This window comes from Papaver somniferum, unplaced genomic scaffold (assembly GCF_003573695.1).
Source record: "Papaver somniferum cultivar HN1 unplaced genomic scaffold, ASM357369v1 unplaced-scaffold_135, whole genome shotgun sequence".
Lineage (NCBI taxonomy): Eukaryota > Viridiplantae > Streptophyta > Magnoliopsida > Ranunculales > Papaveraceae > Papaver > Papaver somniferum.
Window position 1 is genome coordinate 6,972,601 of NW_020622713.1, and position 14,934 is coordinate 6,987,534.

The following is a 14,934-nucleotide window of genomic DNA, read 5'->3' on the forward strand; positions in this document are numbered from 1 at the left end:
CATTATTATTGCTCAAAGGGTGTTTACAAATGATGAAAATGGAGAAATAATTCAAAACCGGGTTTGTAACAATTATATTTGTTACAAACCTGAGAACTACGACCCACAGTATGTGTCACTGATACTGTTGCTCTAAGACCCCACGGCTCTGCGTCGCAAACGCTAACAAATAAGTATGCCTCTGATGTACGACCCACGGCTGTGAGTCGTTGTTACTGTTGGAAAACGACGGTCTTGGATGGTCCGTTCTTCGTGTTCTTCATGTTCAGCAGCAGCAGTAGCAGAAACCGAGTTTGGGAAAACTCGAATTTCTCCTTCTCTGGCTCTCCTCAGCCCCCCAGACTCTCGACACCCCTTCTTTATGATCCCATCCACCTATTTATACTCCTTAGACTCATTTAATCACGCCATGATTCTCAATATTCTTCATTGAACTCGGGCAGTAAAGAAATATTTTGGGAATATTTTCTTCCCTGATTTAGCTTCTCACGCGTTTCTACAGCTGCAAAATCTCCTCATTTATCTTTTTCAAGGTCCAAAGTGTTGCTAGAGTCATCATACATGAGCAGAACACGTTCTTTAAAACTCATGTAATCCCGTGAACTGTCCCTCTCATGCACGTGCTGCCCTGATTTCTTCTCGCGGACTTTTCATCCAAATTTGATAGAACAAAACACTTGTAATAGCTATGTATATGTCCCAGGAACAATCCCATAAATTTTCAGCCATTTAGTCTCCCTATAACACCTCCAAATCCTTGATTGAAATCTAACAGTGAATAAAAATATTTTCCCGCCAATATTCAATTCAAACGAAGGGAATGAAGGTGCCCCTTAACCAGCTGTTTGGGTGCCAATAACAAATGGGTGTTGTGGACAAATTTGGGCTACATATAGCCCTGGGTGCTGAAGATGAATTTGGGCTACACATAACCATGGGTTTCCCTTATCCAAATCTGGGATCCGTATAGCAAATGTTCTCCGGAGGTGTCCCCAGCAACTTTTTGAGACGAATTTTCCAACAATGTATTTCTCCAAAAACACCTACAAACACACAAAGCATCAAAATTAGTACAAAAATCGAGCACTAACAATAGAGACATTGAGTACAATTTAGACACAAAAATGTGTCTATCACTAATCAATGACTTTAGTATGGCCTCTGGCCAAGTGATCAATCTTCAGAAATCTGGTTGTTTTTCAGTAGAAATGTCCACCCTGATCATGTTGTTTCTCTCATTAATAATTTAAAAGTTAAGAAAATAGCTCTCAATGAAAAATACTTAGGTATTCCCTTATTCATTTCTAGAGCTAGGTATGATTCTTTCAATCATTTAAATGAACATTTCAACAAAAGAGTTTCCAAATGGAAAGGTAAACACTTTAACCAAGCAGGTAGGTCAATGATGGTGCAAAATGTGTTAAAGACATCCCCTATTTTCCGCATGAACACTTTCACAATTCCTGATAAAATCATCAATAATATGGAGGCATCTCAAAGAGATTTTTGGTGGAGAAAGTCTAAGGCTGGGGGTATTTATCTTAGAGGTTGGTCTAGAATTTGTACTCATAAATATCAAGGGGGTCTAGGTTTTCGTAATCTTAAGCATGTAAACCTCTCCCTTTTGACCAAATCTGCTTGGAATATTATTCATAAACCTGATAAATTGTGTGTTATTATTTTGAAATGCAAGTATTTTAAAAATTGTCATCCTTTACATGCTGTTAAAAAGGTTGAATGCTCTTGGGTGTGGAGAAGTATTAGTCGAGGCCTTGAGGTCATCAAAAACAATTCGATCTGGGAGGTTAAAAATGGAAGTGGTATTTCTGCTTTTGTTGATAATTGGATTCCCAATATTGTAGAACCTAAGTTTGTTGCTTTTCCTAATCCTAATGTCAATGTTTCAGCTTTCATCAATAGGTAAAACAACTCTTGGAATACTGAACTTGTAAATGCTTTCTTCACTGCTTCAAATGCTAGTAAATTCATTAACATTAGGATCCCTTTCTCAGGTGATGATAGACTCATTTGGCCTTACATTAAGAACGGTCAGTTTAGTGTTAAGTCGGCTTACAAATTGATTTCTGGTCAATATGCTTATATTAATAACACAAATCTTTGTGGAACCTGTCTATTCTCCCTAAAGTCTAGATTTTCTCTTGGAAATGCTATGAAAATATCCTTCCAGCTAAATCTGTACTGGCTAGATACTCCAGTGAGCATGATTCCTCTTGTTGTATGTGTAATTCTGGAATCATTGAATCCCCTGAGCACATTATTCTTCACTGTGATTTTTCTAAGAAGGTTTGGTCTCTCACCCCTTATGCTAATGTTATTGAACCAAATTGCAATTCTAATATTAATATTCATGATTGGGTTCATAAATGGTTAACTGTTAACAATCTTAAGGACAAAGCAGGAGCCATTTTCTATGTAGCTTGGAGTATATGGAAACAAAGATGCTCTAACACTTTCCAGGGGAAAAGTCTCAATCACCAAATTACAGCCAGACTTGCTCTTAAGCTTGTCAATGACACTGAAATGTTTTTGAGCAATAATAGTTTCTTGGTACCATATAGGTCTATACCTGTAGAAGATAAAAACATCACTAGTATCACTAGTTCTCTACCTCAGGACTGTCATATTATTTTCAGCGATGCTGCTTTTGACAAAAACACTAATCTTTCTGGTATTGGATTGGTCTGGAATGATATTGCAGGTGCATTCTGTGGATGCAAGCTACAAGCAGGGAATGTGAGAAATTCTGAAGAAGCAGAGAGCCTAGCTCTGCTAGAAACAGTGAAGTGGGCAAACGCCAAAAAACTTGAGAAAGTCTGTTTTATCAGTGATGCTATATCCATCATTGATTCTACCAATTCTAGTAATAGCCAATTGTTTTGGTATAATAATTCAGTCTTAGAAGACTGTAAAACAATTTCTTCTATCTTTAACTTTGTTAAATTTGAATTCTTACGTAGGAATTTCTTAGAGCTGGCTGACAAAGCAGCTAAATTTAGCAGAAGGTCTAGAACCTCGGGAGAATGGTTGGGTCATATCCCTGCATTCCTTAATCCTGCGATGTAATTCTTTTTATCGATACAGGTTCTTTTTCTAGCAAAAAAAAAAAAAGAAATGCTAGCTGGAGCTGAAAGTGCTGAACAGGCAGTGTCGAGAATTGTGGGAGGCAGCAAGGTGGGCAAAAGAATCAAGGCTGTAGAAGGCGCGGTTTGAGCTGGATTCAGAACCGGTGGTCGATGCGGTTAATGAGGAAAGGTTCAGCATTGATTGGTGATTGCATAATCTTATCATTGAGGATATTAGAGTTTTCTTTAGGTGAATCAGATTCCTTGGCAATGTCATTATATGCCCAAGGAAAAGAATAAAGTAGCAAATATTCTTTCTAAATCTACTAGAGTTGGAAAAAAAAGTAGAGTTTGGGATCAAAATCTCCCTAATGTATAATAATACAACTGCTGGAGGAAAGAAACTCTGGAACTAATTTCTACTAATATAATTTCCTTTCTGTTTCCGAGAGAAAAAAAAAAAGGAAAAAGAAAACTGAAACAAAGTTCTCTATGCCTTTTTTCTTTTCTCTCAAAATGAAATGTAAACGAGGGTCAAGCGAGATTCAATTCAAATGTGTCTAGATAAGGGGTACTCATTTAAGGCTAGTCCCCAGAACCTGGTGACATATATCAGAGTGCAACTTATCTATCACGGATTCGCAGGTTGATGCAGATATTCTTGTCTCGAACCCCATCAATCAGATCAGATTCTGAAAGTGTTGCCACGGTAGCACAATATTGTGCCCTCTTGAACCTACATACATATTTATCCCGTGCTGGACCAGTAGTCCAAGGTGCACCTGTGGAAGTACAAGCACCTGGTACAGAAGCAGCAGGAACAGGTGGTGCTCTATTAAACTCGGCATCCTCCTCAGCGAGCTCGTGCAACTTGGTTTTTCTCACTAATTCTTCTTTCCCTTTCAGCGTCTGTAAATCCCAGATAGCTTCCAGATTGTAAGAGATATGGAAAACACTATGACAACCATGCTTGGGATGTGATCATCTCACCATTGCATTCAAGAACTTGAATCAACAAAGCTGAAAATCATATCAGATCGTACCTTCCTTCTCCCGAACTCCAATCTTCTCTCTCCTCCTCGGACCTCAAATAAAATCTCCGCCTCTTTCTTGTTTCCTGTGCTCCTGAAGCTTTTGGGCAATACGATCATCCCTCTTTCTAACCTGGAGAATGTTCTGCAACAACAAAAATGGAATGGGCAATGGAAGAGACATTTAAATTCAAGAAGGCCTTGTTACGCAGTTAGAACTGTGCCTACTACGCCCAAAAAGATACCTTCCTTATTCTCCGACATCCTTCGAAAAATATTCTTCTACTGAAGGTCTCCAACATGTTGTTCCCTCTCAGCTCAAGCTCTAGCTGCAGAAGAACATGAAACATCATGACCCACTCAAAGAAACAAATTCAGGATCCGGGTAGTTTTAGATGAGCAAATGAGGCAATGGGTCGAAAAAACCAAATACGCCGCAGGCAAGCGCAACTGATATACTTTGGACCGCTTTCATATAGAATATATATAGAGATGGTTGTAATGATGCGCATTATGATGAAATTAACAGCAATAGGAGCTTCCTCTTCTCTTCTTGCACGTTTCAGTTAATCCACGGTTTTAGCAAGTTTCTGAAGCTTCTTCTCAGTCCGATCTTCTCTTTCAGTTACTGTTTTTCTCTATGTTTACAAGTAAAGACCTTGTGTCATACATCTATCCTTCTCTTCTAGCTCTCTATTAATTCTTTGTTGCTCCCTTTCATAAGATTCTCTGGCAAGCCTGATCTTTTCTGCCTAAGCGGTAACTTTCTGTATCTTTTGTCCTTCGTACTCTTCGTCAAGTTCCTTCAAAGAACACAATTTGTATAAATTTGAGCTGTAATCTGGTTGCATCCACTAGAGTATGTAATGTTGCAAAAACAAAAGAGAACCGCACCATTTCCAACAAATGACTTTCTGTTGTTCTTCACTTTTTCAGTTGTTGACTTTCTGGCAAGAAGCTTTTAGTGCTCCTTTTTGACCACCACCTCTGCTAAAGCAGGCAGAGCCTCACCAAGTTTTGACGCCTTCTAAACTAGAGGATAAATCTACCCTCTTGTTTTATTCGAAGACTCATCAAGAAGGGTCAGATGGCCCTGAAGCCTGTCAGATTGAAGGTTCCTGAAGAAGGAAAAGATAAATACATAACTTGCACTAACAACCTGATATACGGATTGCAAGTCTAGATAGCATGTCCCTCTATTTGTGGGTGTTCTATGCGGCCAAAAGTAAAGCATATCCGGTTCCATGCACAAGAAATTCAATTTGATGACATCAACTGAAACCTTGTCGATAATCAAATAAAAAATGGAATCACCTTGGACAAGACCTCGATCTTCATCTTCTGATAAACCTATGAAACCTGAAATGCAAAAGCAAACAAATAAAAAATGACAAACACTGTAAGGGTGAATAAAAATGATGGGAACAAATCTTAGCACGTTTGTTGGGTGGTGTTTAGAGTATGTGAGTGCTGGGATGTGGTGGTTAGTTGATCTTTGAGTGGTCGACCAAATATAAGCATCATTACCTGTTGAAGCAACTGCAGGGTAGCAAGCATTACGAGAACAACAACATGATATGGAAGTTGCACTTGTGGAACAGAAGATGCAGACAAAATCTTGCATCCAACACTAGCAATACTGCATAACAAAGATTTCGAGTAGGCCACCAAAGGCATCTCCATTGCTTCAGCTTTAGATTGCAAAGATGCTATAATTGTTCATCAGGCAACTTTAAACAATTTTCGATTCTTGTCATTACCTGCTACTATAATTAGGTTTTACAATGAGCTAATATATCAGGAAACACAAAACACACAAACATCTAGAATGATAAGATTAGAGGGGCCATTTCGAATATAAAATTGGGGCAGCACAGAAAAAAGCAACTTCACAAAAAAAAAAAAAAAAAATTAGAGTCATAAGAAGAAAGCCATTCATCAAAGAATTTCAATGAAAAAGATAGCTGTTGAAGTGATCCACAAAATGCAAAGAACCTGTTTTTGAACTATGATATCCCTTGTTGGGTTCTAAAGACCAAAGTTACTTCTTTGAAGCCTAACTTCATTTACAAAAACGAAATAAAACGACCCCGTATGCTTTCATCATTTGGCCAAAGCCTACTATGATCAGGTTTTGTGATAGATTCCAAAAGATTGATACATGCTAAGACTTATAGATTTGTGTCAAAAAGTTTCTGACCATCCATTATAAGTTTGATGCTCGAAATGAGGTGCTTTATAACATGAGTACTACCAAAGGGAGTTTAAATTCATCGATTACAGGGTTATAAGAATCCAATATCTGTGGTTTTCCCTTTGAATAAAATCCAATCATACAACACAATCAAGCAGAAAAATCTTAGTAGAAGTGGGAAATTTGTAGTCATGACTCCTAAGATCAATCCAATTTCATAAAAATCCAATTCCATTAACTTGATATACCAGCATTACATAAAAACATAAGTTGTAACCTTTTTTGTTGGTCTAATCCCTCCTAAAACTAATAGACAACTACTACTACAGCTGGTTACATATCTAATAATTTTTATAAATACCTAAACTGATAAATTTAATTATATCACCTTAACCTTGATAATCACAATTCTATCTTCATTTACGCTCAGAATCCAAGAGCCTTTAAAACAACCACCGAAGCCATTGAAGCAGCAGTCACACCTAAGATGATCTGAATAGCAGTTTCCCCTTGCTGAAGAGTTTTAAGAGTTTCTTTTTGAGATGCAATTAAATCTTCATAAGGATCTTTTTTCTCCTCCTTTTTGAGGGTTTCAACTTCAGATGACAATTTCCCACGAGCAAAATCACCAACTTTCTTCAGTGAAGATGTTAACTGAACCAAATCAAATCCGTTCTTCATTGATGAATCACCCATTTTGGTTGAATTCCCTGTTAGTAGTATGAGACAATCACCAAAGCTCTGAAATCAGTTTTCTCGGACTTTTGCGATGCCCTAACCGATAAATAAAATCGCCCTTAATTTTAAGGAAAGAATAAAAGGGATTCTTTCCTTGTTATGTTCAAGATTATTCTAATAAATAGCAACCGTCCATCTGGATACACAAATACCAGCCGTCCGTCCATCTCCATTGGTATAATATTTTTAGGAGTTTTTAATAAAATGACTATGTGGGGAAATGCATAAAAGAAAATGCCCACGTTTGTTTCATTATTTATTTCATGCCCATCCCGTTTTTTTTGAAAAAACAGTTAACAGACGTTACTCTGTACGTGGCAATAATTCAGGCTTGGGAAAAGACGTTCAAGCCCTGAATCGTGCAACTGGGACCTGGTTAAACCGTATTGAAAGCCCATGAATCATGCAACTAGGACCTGGTTAAACCGAGTTAGATGCCCGCGACACTACCTAGTTAAGCTAGCTAAATCATACGGTTGTGTACCCGTTCATATAATGCACGGATAAGATCGTCCACCTTCTGGAGGGTGTCCAAGATTGCACCACGTGCTCTCTTTCTTCTCCGGCGCCGATACAATAAAATCCCCAAATTTCTATAAAAACCAAAACTGATTAGGCATCATTCTGCAAGTTGAAACTCCACTCTTTGCCATCTCCATCCAATTTAAGAACGAATCCACACCAAGAACCACCCAACTTCCATCTTGTGCTGCTGCGAATTCAAATTGAATATGACCCAACCATCAAAATCAATGAAATTAGTGATAGCTCTTGTTTCAATCGACCCAGAACTAAATAGATCACCCTTAAGCAAATCCAGATACTTTAGTGCTGCAATCTATAACAATGGAGAAACTTATATAAACCATATTTGAATCCTTTTTAAAAATCCCCAAATCTATTGTTGTTGATGCTGGAATCGGAAGAAGAAATTTACAATTCCGGGGGATATAAAAAACAAGACGATAACCACGAACCTCACATCAATTTCCCCTCTTTGTTTTACACTTATCTGTAACATTTTGATCTCACACTAGTGAATGACTAAGAAGATAAAAGAGAAAAAAAAATATTGAACCATAAAAAAATGTTGTTCGATACTCCCTATACTCCCTAAGACCAAATCCAAATATAGTGGGGCGTTTGTATAGTCCACGCCCATAACCAGACAGACGTATAGTCCACGTCCCATCCCAGGCGGAGGTATAGTCCACGCCCCACACCAGGCGAACATATAATGCACGCCGGTCGTTTTTTTTGTTCTTTCGTGTGGGGCGGGTTTAATATCTCCGTCCCACTCTTTACAAACTTCAAATACATGGGGCGGGCATAATACCTCCGCCCCACTTTTTTTTCTTTTTTTTTTATTTTTTTCTACACCGGGCGAACGTATACTCCCCGCCCCACACCAGGCATTGGTATATTCTACGCCCCACACCAGGCATTGGTATAATGTCCGTCTGACCAAATTTAGTTTTTCCACCGTAGAGTCACACACCAGATTAAACCCAAAATTTGGTCTTTTTTTCCCTCTTTGGTCTTTGGTTATACTCGCACCACTGCAGTTGCTCTAAGAAACGTTGTAGGGTAGATGGACACGTCTTCCATACTCCACCTGTATGTGTGGCACTTAACACTTTCCTTTTATTTAATATTTTATTCAATATGCAAAACTCTCTATACTTTCCAGCCATTGATTGATCAATTAGACGGTGGGAGATGATGTTTGGCAGTTTAGTAATTGCACCCACTTAAATCTCATCTCCTTCGATGATAAATTGACTGAGTCTATGAGATTTTACTGGTTTGGTGGACCCAAACGCTAACGGTATGGGTATTAAATAAATAATAAAAAAACGGGAGCATTTTCTTAAATGCATTTCCTTATATGCGCATTTTTTTTTAAATTCTCATATTTCTAACCTTCTTTTTAAACTTTCTCGATGAGTTGTGCTACGACGGCCCCGGGCACCATAACTATCCTCTGAACTCTGCCCGAACATGTTCTTGCTGGGAGTGAACGGCCGAATACACAGCCTGTGGTCACTTGTAGACATGGGTATGTAAGCACAAATCTACGGTTTTGTGTTTAATTTAATCATGGGTATGTTAAATTCGATCCTGAACATGATATGTAAGCACAAGCTTACGGTATTGAGCATGTCAAAATTAATCTCCGACATGTCAAATTTATTCATTAGTGAAATGAGTAGAACATTCAGGAATTTTTTTAGGTCTCAATCGGAGGAGTGGACTGTTATTACTAGTTGGGAATGCTACTCTTTTTATGGTTTACACTCTTGTTCCACTTTGTGTAAGTTAGTATAGCTTTTAGTATGCTTCTGTTTCAGTGTCTTACTGGTATGTTCAATAGTCGTTGGTTCCGTCTCTATGTTTCAGATATACATCTTGTCATGTGTTGTTCTTTCTTTTTTACTCTTTGTATCATGTGTTTGTGTAGATTCAAGAACTCTGTAACACTTTAATTTCATAAAAATCTATTTACTGATTTTACTATAGAAAACTAAGGTTTTTAAATCCTCCGTCATTATTCCTCTGAAACTTTCTTTTACACCGTTTTCAAGCAATGTCTAGATCAAAAACACTCTTCGCTTCCTCTATTACCTTTATTCCTCTTCACATCTTATCAAATACCATACCTCTTAAACCTGAAGAAGATAATCACATGGAAGACTTTAATTATTTCATTCTTGAAGAAATTTCATGTTCTTAGATACGTCAGAGGTGAAATTCCATGATTATTAGGAGCATTTTGTCTAATAATAAAAATACAGTGAAAGGTGTTGATGGTGGTTTTTAGTTCAAGGATTAAACTGTAAAACTCCATATTTGTATGTCTGCTTTCTGCAATGAAGTAGAGCTGTCAAGTGGCTGATGCACGTCTATACCTCCCTGCTTGCATATATACTATGTAATTCAGTATTAACGAAATTTATTAGAATAATATTGGTGCATGTTGCAACAATCCCAAATATTCTATGATTTTATTTAAGCTCCTGGTCGCATTATTCATTAATGCAAAGATCCACTGAGTATCTATCCTATGTTGTATTCCCAGCTGAACTCTTAACATTGACATGATACGACAATTAGTGTTCACTCTTAGCTGAGTAACATGAATTTCCCGATGTATCAGGATTAAGATGCACATGAAGCTCTCAATTAAAGGCGTGCCAGTGAGATCAAAGCTTCGCTGCTCTCCAAAATAAAAAATTAGTGATTTTGTACCAACGTGATTTTGTACCACCAAAAATTGATTTATTTTGTGCCAACTCACAAAATCCAATATTTGACCTAATTTTGTTGATTTACAAAAATTAAGTTTTTTGCCCCAAAGCGGAGACTGCACGATATCTCGATCCTTATTGGTCAAGGATAAGCCTTGAAAGGCTAGGAAACTAGGCTATCATATAGCTAGTAGGATTAGAGTTCTACCAAAAGTTGGAAAATAAAGAAAAAGGGGAAACCGTGACTAACATGGACTGCAGTAAAGGAGGCATGACCGCACCACTTGGTCGGTCGATTTTCCCTAGCTGATGCCTCCCATCACCGATCGATCCCGCTTCATGTTGCAACCCGCCAGCCTCTCTTTCCCATCATCCAATCATAACTCTCCTAGCCCACAGGCATCGTCGGCAATTGCTAGCCAAAGTAGGCTAGTCGAGCGGCTCTAAAAATGGTTTTAATTAGTTTAAAATAGCCTGTGACAGCCTTAAATTGATCACAGAGTCCAACTTAGCCATCCAAATTGTCCAGCTTAGATTTTGTTTGGGGCGACTAATGAGGTGTTGTTATGTTCATCGGCGACTCATCTTTACTCTCGATCAATCACGTCGCTCCTAGCCAACAGGTTCCGCTCCGAATCGGTGCCCAAAGTAGGTTGGTCGTACGGCTTGGAAAGTCTTAGTTAAGTTAACGACAACATATGGCAGTCTCAAAATGATCTCGGTCGTCCAAATTATCCCGACGAATCGACCGGCCTAGGTCCCATATTGGGTGACCAATAAAGAGCCGTTGTGATTACCGGTCGTCCTTCCTCTATGAGGACCGATCGCCCTGTCCTCAACCTACTCAAATAGCTCCTGGGAGCTGCTCAAAGTGGGTTGGTCACGCTCCTTATAAAACCATAAAAAAATTCAACGACAATCAATAACTGCCGCAAATCATCTCAACCACCCTAGTTAACCTGCTGATTTGACCGGCCTAGATTTAATTTAAGCTAACCAATGAGGTGACATGATGATTATCGGTCATCAATCTCTCATGAGGGGCGATCGCTCGTCCTTCACCTACACGAGCAGTTCCTGGAAACTGCCAAAAGATGGTTGGTCACGTCTTTTTAAGACTGTGAAATTCGTTACTGACTCAAACAGGCTCTATAAAACGATGTTTCATATGCAACGGTTATTTTGAGTTGCTTGCTTAAAAACGATGTTTTGTATGCATCGACTACAAACGATGTTCTATAAATATCGAATTTACAAATAATTTAATTATTTAACCTAAAAACACCATATGTTATTTTCTGAGAGCCCGACTTACAACAAGTCTTATTCATACGACTTGACTTTCCACTTATGACCACCTTCCACTTTTCTTGCACATGATTGGTCGCAATTATTAGGTGTTGCCAATAAGACCCACTCGACAATTAATATGCGAGTCTTGTTACATTTTTTGTGTAACTTACTCTATATTTTCTACAAAAATACTTGAGACATGAAACATGTCACAAACTGGGGGATTTTCATCAGGGTATTGGTATGGAGGTTTACAGCGTGCGGCGTGCAACACACCCATTAAGAAAGTGTCTGGAATAGCGGATAGGTGAGCAGGTAGAGGAGTAGTGAGAGTAAAAACCGTCCAGTCTTCCCATAACCATAAGACACAGTTTTCACCATTCACCCTTGATCTCCACTACTTCACAACTCCGACTTCCAATGAGATTAGTGTGTTCGACAATGACTTGTATAAATAGATTTTCAATCTAGTTCAACCAACAAGATTTTTTGGTTACCAACGCAAGTATTCAGAAAACCATCCAGGATCTACAACTTACACTTTGCAAGTCGATTCTACATTCTCAAACAAGTCATAAAAAACTACACTTTACAGAGTTCCTCATTCTGATATCAACACCTTTTTTGCTTCCCTCCCTAAGATCAACCCTTCTCATTCATTTTGTGAACGAAGAAAGACTGGAACATCCATTTCTTGGTTTAGACCAGAATTGTACAAATTGATCTCTTGAATATAAAGTACTATTGTGCAGTACATTTGTTTAGGGTTTAGATTCGTTTCTCATCGACACACCCAAATTACCATTTTCAGCAAAATCAGTTTTCACCCTATTACAAATTGGCGACCACGGTGGGAGATTAATCTCTCGGTTACAAAATCAATTTCTCAATTTCAAAATGGTGGATATTAAGTCTGGGTCAGTAACCAATCCTGGTGTTACTGGCGCTACTCCTGGCGCCAATATTCTTTCTGTTGATGCCAAGGTAACACCTACCGGGGCTGTCAGTACATCTCATGGAATTATATCCTCTACCACAAACACCAGTGACGCTGGAAACATTTCCTCTGGTGTGACACCTCTGTCACCAAAGCCAGAGCCGATGCTACTCTTTTTAACGTTTCTTCGAGCGTGACAGCTCCAATCACCACCAGAGCTACTACCACTCCTCCGTTAGGACGGGAGGCTAGAGGATCCCATGGAAACCAACCTCATATTACTATTGTCGATTTAATGGAGAGGCAGGAAGTTCTTTCCAAATCTCAGACATGCATGGCTACAACTCAAAAGGAGGTACTCACCTTTCTCAAAACACTAACAGAAAGGTTACCACCAGAGCCACGTCAACCCCAAAGGAGAAGGCAAGGAATGCTTTCATGACTCCTGGTGCAATCACTTCAATTAGGCGTATCTTTATATATGAAGAAGCTCGCGTTGCTCCTGAACGTCCATCAAAAAGGAATCAACAATCCAACTTCGTCACATGTGAAGATCTAGAACGAATTCTCCAAAATTGAGGCAAGGAAAACCCGGCAACCATTCATCGGCACCAACCTCCTTACCCTCCTGATGTGCAAAGAGTTCCTCTTTCCAGAGGATATTCTTCTCCCCAATTCTCCCTTTATGACAGTATTAGTAACACTCGTGAACACATCTCTCGTTTTTTGGAATCACTAGGAGAGCAAAAATACAGTCACGCTCTCCGCCTGAAAGAATTCTCAAAATCACTCACTAGGAGAGGATACACCTGGTACAATAACATTGCACCAAACAGCATAACCAATTGGTGTGAAATGGTTACCACTTTCTATAAGAAATGTTACTTTGTGTCTGAGAAAATCATTCTGTCAGACTTGGGAAGAATGTTTCGGCGAAATAATGAGCATCCAAATGATTATGTCAAGAGATTCAGAATTCAGGCATTAGATTGTCACGATCCAAATGTGACTGAACAACAACTAGTGGAATTGTGCGTCAATGGCATGGTACCTGTCTATCGTGCTTTACTAGAGAACCTGCGCTTTCAGAAATTTTCGGAGCTCCATGAAGCTGCTAAGCGCTCGGCTACAACAACACCTGCCTTTCTGGAAACAACCAGGCCTTCCAGGAATGAAGATACACGCGAGACTCGAGGAAGTAGATGTCTCATCAATAGAAAATGCAATACTCAACCCTCTGTAAGCGTTGTGGGTGAAGGAGGAAAAAGGAAATCTCCAACCATAGAACAACAACCCAAACGTGCGGCACCAGCACAACAGATAACTCAACCTTGTAAAGCTGCGGCTAAGACTCCTGCACAACAACATGAAGCAGGAGAGGCTGCTTCGTACTTCCAATTTCCAATCGAAGAGGTAATTGAACTCCTGGAGGCATGGATTCAAGATGATGATATCAAGATACCTCCTATCAGACGTCCACCAACTGAGAAAGAAATGGAAGATCCCAAATACTGTCGTTACCATAAGTTTGTCAATCACCCCACCAGTGACTACAACAAATGGAAGCGCATTTTCAAAGAGAAGGTGGATGCATGGGGGCTTCAAATAGGCACTGAGGGATTTCACAGAGATCATTTTCATGTTAGAAGTTGCATGCTTTCTGGGGACTAAACTGTGCAGACTATGATGGAGCATTTATGCGAAATTCTCTTTCTTCAAGGCGCAACGTTAAGACATATTCGTATCTCTTAATCGTGTCATGTCAGGAAAATGATTGTTTTCAGTCGGAGAAGCTGCTCCTAAACCTAAACCTTTTCTGGAGGAGAACGCGATTGGTGTATGCAACCGGGGACTCCTAACCACCGCTCACCTCAAAGGCATTGAGTTCGACAGCGCGTTGATTGATGCAACCTCTGACTTTAACATTATCACTATTAAGACTCTGAGAGCTGCAGTAATTTCAAAAAAAGAAGTTGTTCGCTGCCTCGCTGTGATCAAAAACTCAGAAGGGGAGTCCAAAAATGAGTACGGATACATTATTCTCGAAATCAAGGTAGGATATTCCCTAACGCACGCCAAATTTCATATTGTTAAGGAATACCCAAATTATGAATGGTCCTGGGGTGCTCATGTATACATAACAACAAAGCGAAGGTAGGAGTATGTTATTTGCCAATGTCTATACCTGAGAGGATCTCCAATAAACCGTCTAATCCTGAAAATTATTTGTTGTCGTATCGACAACTCACATACGTGACATGATTACCTGGAGAGATTGAAGAACCATTTGTCTGCAGGTTCCGTACATAAGTTAGTCTTATTGAACAACCTTTTTTACAACCAGTCACTCTGCATCCCGTCAAGACCTGAGGACTCGATCCAGTTATTAACCCAGATGTCACCAGGCGAT

General features: G+C 39.1%; 1 long non-coding RNA gene across 2 annotated transcripts; it reads right to left on the minus strand.

Annotated features, from left to right (window-relative positions):
- Nucleotides 1-3,412: 3,412 nt before the first annotated feature.
- On the minus strand, nucleotides 3,413-8,144 carry LOC113334147. 2 transcript variants are annotated; one of them, XR_003352559.1, is made up of 6 exons: nucleotides 5,642-8,144; nucleotides 5,429-5,473; nucleotides 5,009-5,232; nucleotides 4,360-4,917; nucleotides 4,127-4,259; nucleotides 3,413-3,992 (listed from the first exon to the last, which is right to left on the minus strand). It is a non-coding gene; the product is annotated as an uncharacterized LOC113334147 (long non-coding RNA). The 2 variants fall into 2 exon arrangements; XR_003352558.1 differs by having other exon boundaries at nucleotides 4,360-5,232.
- Nucleotides 8,145-14,934: the final 6,790 nt, after the last annotated feature.